This window comes from Aegilops tauschii, chromosome 6, assembly GCF_002575655.3.
Source record: "Aegilops tauschii subsp. strangulata cultivar AL8/78 chromosome 6, Aet v6.0, whole genome shotgun sequence".
NCBI classification, from domain to species: domain Eukaryota; kingdom Viridiplantae; phylum Streptophyta; class Magnoliopsida; order Poales; family Poaceae; genus Aegilops; species Aegilops tauschii.
Genome location: NC_053040.3, coordinates 45,528,525 through 45,538,666, shown reverse-complemented (window position 1 = coordinate 45,538,666; position 10,142 = coordinate 45,528,525).

Genomic DNA, 10,142 nt, shown 5'->3' with positions numbered 1-10,142 from the left:
GCACCTGCTAGCATTCACACTTCATAAATTCTTTCTTTTATCATGTACCTACTCGAGGACGAGCAGGAATTAAGCTTGGGGATGGTGATACGTCTCCAACGTATCTATAATTTATGAAGTATTCATGCTATTATATTATCCATCTTGGATGTTTAATGGGCTTTACTATGCACTTTAATATTACTTTTGGGACTAACCTATTGACCCAGAGCCCAGTGCCAGTTTCTGTTTTTTCCCTTGTTTCAGTGTTTTGCAGAAAAGGAATATCAAACGGAGTCCAAACGGAATGAAACCTTCGGAAAAGTTATTTTTGGAAAGAAAGCAATACGGGAGACTTGGAGTGCATGTCAGGGGATGAACGAGGAGAGCACGAGGCAGGGGGCGCGCCCACCCCCTGGGCGCGCCCTCCACCATCGTGGGCCCCTCGTGGCTCCCCTTACCGACTTCTTTCGCCTATATATTCCCATATACCCTAAAACCTTCGGGGAGCAGAATAGATCGGGAGTTCTGCCGCCGCAAGCCTCTGTAGCCACCAAAAACCAATTGGGACCCTGTTCCGGCGCCCTGCCGGAGGGGGGATCCCTCACCGGTGGCCATCTTCATTATCCCGGCAATAGCCATGACGAGGAGGGAGTAGTTCACCCTCGGGGCTGAGGGTATGTACTAGTAGCTATGTGTTTGATCTCTCTCTCTCTCGCTCTCTCTCTCTCTCGTGTTCTTGAGGTGATACGATCTTGATGTATCGCGAGATTTGCTATTGTAGTTGGATCTTATGATGTTTCTCCCCCTCTACTCTCTTGTAATGGATTGAGTTTTCCCTTTGAAGTTATCTTATTGGATTGAGTCTTTAAGGATTTGAGAACACTTGATGTATGTCTTCCATGTGCTTATCTGTGGCGACAATGAGATATCACGTGATCTACTTGATGTATGTTTTGGTAATCAACTTGAGGGTTCCGTGACCTCGTGAACTTATGCATAGGGGTTGGCACACATTTTCGTCTTGACTCTCCGGTAGAAACTTTGGGGCACTCTTTGAAGTTCTTTGTGTTGGTTGAATAGATGAATCTGAGATTGTGTGATGCATATCGTATAATCATACCCATGGATACTTGAGGTGACATTGGAGTATCTAGGTGACATTAGGGTTTTGGTTGATTTGTATCTTAAGGTGTTATTCTAGTACGAACTCTATGATAGATCGAATGGAAAGAATAGCTTCATGTTATTTTACTACGGACTCTTGAATAGATCGATCAGAAAGGATAACTTTGAGGTGGTTTCGTACCCTACAATAATCTCTTCGTTTGTTCTCCGCTATTAGTGACTTTGGAGTGACTCTTTGTTGCATGTTGAGGGATTGTTATATGATCTAATTATGTTATTATTGTTGAGAGAACTTACACTAGTGAAAGTATGAACCATAGGCCTTGTTTCAACACATTGCAATATCGTTTTTACTCACTTTTATCATTAGTTACCTTGCTATTTTTATATTTTCAGATTACAAAAACATATATCTACCATCCATATTGCACTTGTATCACCATCTCTTCGCCGAACTAGTGCACCTATACAATTTACCATTGTATTGGGTGTGTTGGGGACACAAGAGACTCTTTGTTATTTGGTTGCAGGGTTGTTTGAGAGAGACCATCTTCATCCTACGCCTTCCACGGATTGATAAACCTTAGGTCATCCACTTGATGGAAATTTGCTACTGTCCTACAAACCTCTGCACTTGGAGGCCCAACAACGTCTACAAGAAGAAGGTTGTGTAGTAGACATCAGTGTCGGACTTGAAGCAGGAGGAGTGGCCTCACGCTGTGCCGGACTTGAAGCAGGAGGAGTGGACTGCTGCTGTGCCGGACTTGGAGGAGGAGGAGTGGCCTCACATCAAGGAGGAGCTGGATGACGACGCGGTGTCGGTGGCCTTCGAAAGATGATGCAATCCTTTCTCCATAGGATGATACGATGTATGGCCTCTCCCAGTGTGTGCTCCTCGTCACCTCCAGGAATGTCAAGCTCTAGCCACGAATATTGGTCCACTACCTCATCAACCACGACACGAGCATAGCCGGCTGGAATCGGGTTGCAATGGAAGGTTGCTTCAGGGGGATTTGTATAAGCAATGGCGTCCGCCAGCTTCATGGATATGTTCTTCATTTTGAAGTGTAGCTCACAGTTGGTGCTCTCCATGATGTCATCCACAGGGTATCTATCCAGCAGTGCGTCGCCCGGGGCGGAACCAACGTTGCTTCTCAGCATGGATGGGACGGTGCTATCCAATGCTGGATCATCCGCTAGCTGTTGCCGCTGCTGAGACCCCCTTTCCTGGCTAAGTGAGTCGATCTGCTGCTGCTGCCGCTGGAATTTGAGTGCCAAGTCCGCGTGCGCTGATTCTAGGACTTGAAGGCATTCTGCTTCCTGCTTCCTCTGCTCCTCCTCCAGCTTCCTCTTCTTCTCCTCCTCCATCTTCCTTCTTGCATGGCTTCTGTAGTCGGCATTCCATTCTGAAAAGCCCTCATACCACGGAACAACGCCCTTGCCTCGTGTTCTTCCCGGGTGTTCAGGATTTCCCAGGGCGCGCGTAAGCTCGTCGTTCTCTCTGTTGGGCATGAACACCCCCTTTCGAGCATCTTCTATTGCTTCAAGTAACTTATCTTCGGCTCCTTTTAGCGCATAGAACCAAGTTCTGCACCTGGGGGGCCAGCTCCTAGTAACTGGAGTGACCTCTGCATCCAGCATCTCTTTCTCAGACTTATCCCACTTAGGCATTGCCAACGCGTAGCCACCTGGCCCCAGCCTATGGAACTGATTCTTTTTTGCGGCATTGGCCTTGTTTTTTCTCGATCGTTCCTTAGATAATTCTGATTCCTTGAATTTCATGAAAGCGGGCCAGTGTTCTCTTTGCTTCTCCAGTGTTCCCTTGAATTCTGGAGTCTTCTTTTCTCCTTCAACGTAGTTGGCCCATACAGTTTTCTTGTGGGTGTTAAATGCAATTGCCATCTTCTTAAGAGCTGCGTCCTTGACTTTCTGCACATCTGCATCAGTGAAATGATCTGGTAGGGTGAAATGTTCCATGAGAGATTCCCAAAGCGTTTGTTTTGCTCTGTCGTTGACCCAAGTAATATCTGGACGTTTCTTTGCTGGCTCTTTCCATTCTTGAATGGAGCTCGGGAGTTGGTCCTTCACAAGAACTCTGCACTGACGAACGAACTTGTTCGCAATGTTCTTAGGTGCTAGTGGTTCGCCATTAGCTTTGATGGCATCGATGTTGTACTTCACGCCCTCCTTCAACTTTTTGCCCTGGCCTCGCACTGTCCTGCTGCCTGTAGAAGCAGATTTGCTCGATCCGGAGGGCTGAAAGAAGAAAGATAGATTCGTTAATATATCTTCAAATCAATTAAAACATGTGATGATCACCAGATGCCTGCTTATATAAATATACCTCGCCGGTCTCTGTTATTTCGAGATCAACATTGTTGACGTCATCATAATCATAATCATAGTTCATGACTTCATCAATTCGGTCGTCGCGATCGAATATCATATCATCACCCTCCCCGGTATTGTTCAGATATTCAGAGCCGTCATAGTCTTCATTCTGACCATCTGGCCCGCGAGGGCTGCATATGATCTCGAACAGGGTCTCTTCTCCCTCTCTGCCGGTATTGTCCGCCATAGCTTTTATTTAACTAATCCAGAAGAAATATAAAACAATTTAGTATTCAAATTACAATGCATGGATACAATCAATAAGGAAAAACTGAATCATAGTACATAATATATAATCTCGAATACATCGTCTCGAATAATACATAATCTCGAATACATTGTCTCTAATAATATATATAATCTCGAATACATCGTCTCGAATATTGTATATCGAATACATCACTAGCTAGCTAGCTAATAAAGATCAAATTCTACAGAAGAATCTAGGCCACTCGCGGTTCTTGAGGCGCGGGCGGTGGACACCCAAAGAGAAGGAACCATCACAGGATCATATGTCCGATCATCTGCCCAAAGAACCTGCCAGGTATTGGAGAACCTGACGTCCATAGCAGCCATGTAGCGACAGACATGCTCGTCCTCCTCCCTGACACGGCGACGCACCACCTCCGGATGGGCCGTCTCCCTCTGCACCGAATGTGGCCCACGCGAACGCCACCAAAGGAGATCAGGGTCGACGACGGGACCTGGGGCCGGGTTCCTCACCAAGTGGCGCGCCCTTGAAGGTAGCACCTCCCAGTGCCAGCCCGGCGGAGCCCAGTCCCGGACATGGGTCTCGTCGCGAACGGGTCGACGACGAGGATGCGGGCCGGGCATCGTCGAAAACAAAAACTATATGCAAATGTAACATTTTTTAAATTATTGGATTGTGATATCTTATATACAAATTCTAAATTTCTATAACTAAAATTATAAGAAACTAAAAAAACATCGATCATCGCCTAACAATTTGAAATTAATCTAATTCATCTAGCTAAAACTAACATTTCTAAAATTTCTAACATTTCTATATACTAAAATTTATAACATTTGTATAAAAAACAGATAAAACCTTTGACATTATATTATAACTAACATGTCTATATACTATTTAACATTAATCTAATCTAATTAATTAATTAACCTAAAACTTTGTATGAAAAACAGAAAAAACAAAAAAACAAAAAACAAAAAACAGAAAAATTGTGTGTGTGTGTGTGCGCGCGATCGCGGCCGGCGCCGGCGGCGGCGCGCGGTGGAGGGAGGAGATCGAGGCCGGGGGCGCTCACAGCGCGCGCGGGCGAGGTCGAGGTGACGGCGAGGTCCAGGCGACGGCAACGGCGAGGCGATTTCGACCAAGGCGACGGTGAGGCGAGGGGACAGCGACGGGGACGGCGACGTACGACGCGTGACGTACGGGGCGGCGGCGCGACGGGGACGGTGACGACGGGGACGGCGACGGCGCGGGACGGCGGGGCAACGGCAGAGAGAAGTGGGAGATGAAAAACTGAATTATTTCGAAGTGTTTCTTATATAGGATTGACCTTTAGTACCGGTTGGAGCCACCAACTGGTACTAAAGGCCTGTTTTGGCCAGGCCAAGCGGCAGGAAGCGCGCCCCCTTTGGTACCGGGTGGTGGCTCCAACCGGTACTAAAGGCCGCCCTTTAGTACCGGTTGGAGCCACGACCCGGTACTAAAGATCGTGCGCTGCCAGGCGAGAGGCACAAAGATTAGTTCCACCTCGCCAGGCGAAGGGCAGCCACATTGGTTTATAAACCTAGCCCTGGCTGCTCTGTCGAACTCCTCTATAAAGCAGGTTTCTGGGCCAAACTATGGTGCGCTGCCCTGTGAGCCTGCTGGCCCTTCTAGGCCTGAATTTCCACACCCGAGGTCTGGCAGGCCCACTGGGCAGCGCCCCAACAATTTTTTATATAGTTTTTTTCTTTTCTGCATTATTTATTTTCTTCTATTTATTTCTGAGTAATTTTTTATACAGTTTTTTCTTTTCTGCTTTATTTATTTTCTTCTATTTATTTCTGAGTAGTTTTTTATATATTTTTTCCTTTTCTGCTTTATTTATTTTCTTCTATTTATTTCAAAAGAGATTGTCCAGTTTGTACACGTAGTGCATCAAGTTTTTGCCGTGACCCTCTCTACCTTTTTGCACACATGCTATGCGGGTGAACTGATGATACCATGCCAAGTTTCAACCTTTTCAGAGTTTATTTGTAGTGCTTTACAATTTCAGGCCCATTTAGCTCAAAACAAATCAGTAAATGCATTAAAAATAGCAAATTATGTCAGAAAGAGTTTAAAGTTGATGACGTGGCATTGAATGGTGCTTGCTGAACGCAAAAAAGTCCGGAGTTGTAATAAGTTATTAAAATTTTGAATTTCCGGTGTAACAGATGAGTTTTCGTCCAAAACCCTGATACTTCGAAAGAGATTGTCCAGTTTGTACACGAAGTGCATCAAGTTTTTTCCGTGACCCTCTACTTTTTTGCACATGCTATGCGGGTGAAATGATGATACCATGCCAAGTTTCAACCTTTTCAGAGTTCATTTGTAGTGCTTTACAATTTCAGCGCCATTTAGCTCAAAACAAATCAGTAAATGCATTAAAAATAGCAAATTATGTCAGAAAGGGTTGAAAGTTGATGACGTGGCTTTGAATGGCGCCTGCTGAATGCAAAAAAAGTCTGGAGTTGTAATAAGTTATTAAAATTTGGAATTGCCGGTGTAACAGATGAGTTTTCGTCCGAAACCCTGATACTTCGAAAGAGATTGTCCAGTTTGTACACGAAGTGCATCAAGTTGCCGTGACCCTCTCTACTTTGTTGCACATGCTATGCGGGTGAAATGATAATACCATGCCAAGTTTCAACCTTTTCAGAGTTCATTTGTAGTGCTTTACAATTACAGGGCCATTTAGCTCAAAACAAATCAGTAAATGCATTAAAAATAGCAAATTATGTGAGAAAGGGTTGAAAGTTGATGAGGTGGCTTTGAATGGCGCCTGCTGAACGCAAAAAAAGTCCGGAGTTGTAACAAGTTATTAAAATTAAGTGCATCAAGTTTTTGCCGTGACCCTCTCTACTTTTTTGCACATGCTATGCGGGTGAAATGATGATACCATGCCAAGTTTGAACCTTTTCAGAGTTCATTTGTAGTGTTTTTCAATTTCAGAGCCATTTAGCTCAAAACAAATCAGTAAATGCATTAAAAATAGCAAATTATGTCAGAAAGGGTTGAAAGTTGATGACATGGCTTTGAATGGCGCCTGCTGAACGCAAAAAAAGTCCGGAGTTGTAATAAGTTATTAAAATTTTGATTTGCCGGTGTAACAGACGAGTTTTCGTCCGAAACCCTGATACTTTGAAAGAGATTGTCCAGTTTGTACACGAAGTGCATCAAGTTTTTGCCGTGACCCTCTCCACTTTTTTGCACATGCTATGCGGGTGAAATGATGATACCATGCCAAGTTTCAACCTTTTCAGAGTTCATTTGTAGTGCTTTTCAATTTCAGGGCCATTTAGCTCAAAACAAATCAGTAAATGCATTAAAAATAACAAATTATGTCAGAAATGGTTGAAAGTTGATGATGTGGCTTTGAATGGCGCCTGCTGAACGCAAAAAAGTCCGGAGTTGTAATAAGTTATTAAATTTTTGAATTGCCGGTGTAACAGATGAGTTTTCGTCCGGAACCCCGATACTTCAAAAGAGATTGTCCAGTTTGTACACGAAGTGCATCAAGTTTTTGCCGTGACCCTCTCTACTTTTTTGCACATGCTATGCGGGTGAAATGATGATACCATGCTAAGTTTCAACCTTTCCAGAGTTCATTTGTAGTGCTTTTCAATTTCAGGGCCATTTAGTTCAAAACAAATCAGTAAATGCATTAGAAATAACAAATTATGTCAGAAAGGGTTGAAAGTTGATGACGTGGATTTGAATGGCGCCTGCTGAACGCAAAAAAGTCCAGAGTTTGAGAGCACAGAGTGAGGGTGTAAACATGTAAAAATATACATCAAAAATACATTGATCATCAATGATCTTTTTGTGTACAATCTGAATTGTCAATATGAGTCCTCAACGGTTTAGAAACCGGTGAAGACTCATATTGCGGCCACAAATTCTACACATAGAGTTCAATGAAGACCAAGTGCTTGTGATAGTTTGAGAAGTAACATATTTAAGGTGGTAAAAGCCCTGTTAGCCGAGCGAGGTGGGACTAAAAAACTGCTGCAACTACAAACCTCTAGTATCGGTTTGTGATAGGAACCGGTACTAAAGGCGCTGGTGGGGCCCCAGCCGGACCACGGCGTGCCACATCCTCTTTGGTACCGGTTGGAGCCACGACCCGGTACTAAAGGTTCGCAACGAACCGGTACGTACTAATTAGCTCCGCCCACCTAGCCGTTCGAACCGGCACTAATGAACACATTAATGCCGGTTTTGTTACAAACCGGTACTAATGTGCTTCACATTAGGCCGTTTTTCTACTAGTGATAGGAGTCAAAACAAAAATAAACATTCGAACCTTAAATTATAAATTGATGTGAATAAACCCCAACATAGTTGGTTTTGTAGGAGGTTTTGCATATATGGTTGTCGAACATGCCACTTACCAAGTTGTTTTGCCATGCGTTATCGCATTTCAATATTTTAAAGGAGCTTATATAAGATGAGGTCATCATATCATCTTTCTCTATTTTCTCACTACTGCTGAACAGTGGCTGGCAGGGCGTCCGCCATTATTTGGCCAGATTACTAGTGGCAGGTGCAAATACATGCGCCCCACGGTTATGCTTACACCTATAAGCCATTCTGTAGTAGTGTCTCCTAGTGCAAAAAACTATCCATTATTTGTACCGATTTTCATTCTTCAAGGCGTGAATTGGCCTTGTTTTAAGGAAGATTAATTTTATGGTCAAATTAAGACATTGTAACTTATAAAATCACAGAAAATTCAGATCAAGACTAAACCTTCCAGTCAACACTCACTATGCTAGAAGATGGTATTAGGAGAATAAGAACGTATGACAATAACAACTGCATGTTGCATCTAGAGTACCATGTAGTCCTTGGTTGTGAATTAACATACATAATTATGAAAGTAACTTACATGTGTAGTAACTCTAGATTAATCCATGCTAATACATATGTAAGTATTTTATGTTTACATATGCAAGATAATAAATTTGAGTAAGGAAAAAGCAAGATGCATTAACTGTAGACGTTCTCTGAAAAGGTACAATATGGATAGAAACCTAAAGTATATGAATGCTGGCATATAATTATTTTAACCAATATATTGAATTAGAGGAGTCCATTTGGCACCATTTAGAACTAATAGAGAGCTATAGGGGTAGCCCAACAAATTCCATCTCACAAAAGTTTTGTTCATCTTGGTTCATGAGATTACAGAAGTTATAACCATGAAGCTACTACATTATGCATTGAATGAACACAAGTGAAAAGAGCCGAGAGTGTACTTGGAATAAAAATGAAGACCAAACAAATCAAGCTATAATAATCATATACCAATCACAGCTACAATTAGCTAGCCACCATCAATACTTAAGGTACATGTTACATCCTCTATAATTAGCACCCTAACCCGTCACCCATGTCACTTCCAACCTCACATATATATGTGACACAGTCTTCGTCATTATGTCAGGCTTTTGGAATCTAAATCATTCAAGTTACAAATGAGACCACTTTAATCCCATCACCAAACCGCAATGATGTTTCACATCCTTAACAAATTAGATAAACTTAACCTATTAAATATTCCAATATATCTGATGAATCATGTTAGTGTCAACCAGAGTAGATCGGAATAACTCGGGAGAGTTATTTTCTTTCATGTGTACTCCTTCAACATGGCACAAAACATAATGATGTCTAAACAAAGGAAGTGTAGGGAGACTGAAGTAGAACAAGAATAATTGTCACATGCTAAAACTTTAACATTTGTGGTTGATGCCAATGAGCTTTTGTAGTAATCAGTGTCCACGTGACCACATTGACCATAGTAACGACATCAAGAAGGAAGACTATGGTATACATAGATGTGTGTCATCTAGTCTAGTCAGCGGCGTCAGGCAGAGCACACGGACACACCTACGAGAGAGGCCACGAGGGTGCAGGCAAGTAGTTGGTAAGTGCGTGGGTCGATTTAGGCATGGAGGACAAAGGGCGCGTTTGGCATTCCATAGCAAGTAGCAGAGGATTGGGTTGAGCTCGAGGAAAAGGATTGGAACACCGTGAGGCGAGCGTAGAAGTCTGGCGGCGGTGTGGTCGGGGATGGGGATTTTGTGCAGCAGCAGGAGGTCACGGGCTGGTTGATTCCGGAGTGGAGGCGGCGGTAGTTTGCTGGCAACACTGCTGGGGTTGAACTGGAGAGTTTGGCTACCGATGACAACTTGATATCCGCACAAGAGAGCATGTGACGAGTTTTCGTTCAATGATGGACGAGAAGGACAATTCTTAGGTAAGATGCTTCCGTCACACATGTGAGTAAGTTTCTTAAGACTTGAGGTAAAGATCCAGATGATCTAATAGCTATGACTATGTAAGGTTAAAGTTTAAAGGCTTTGTTTTTCATGGGATTTTCTAACTATTCTTTTTTTCTGGTTAA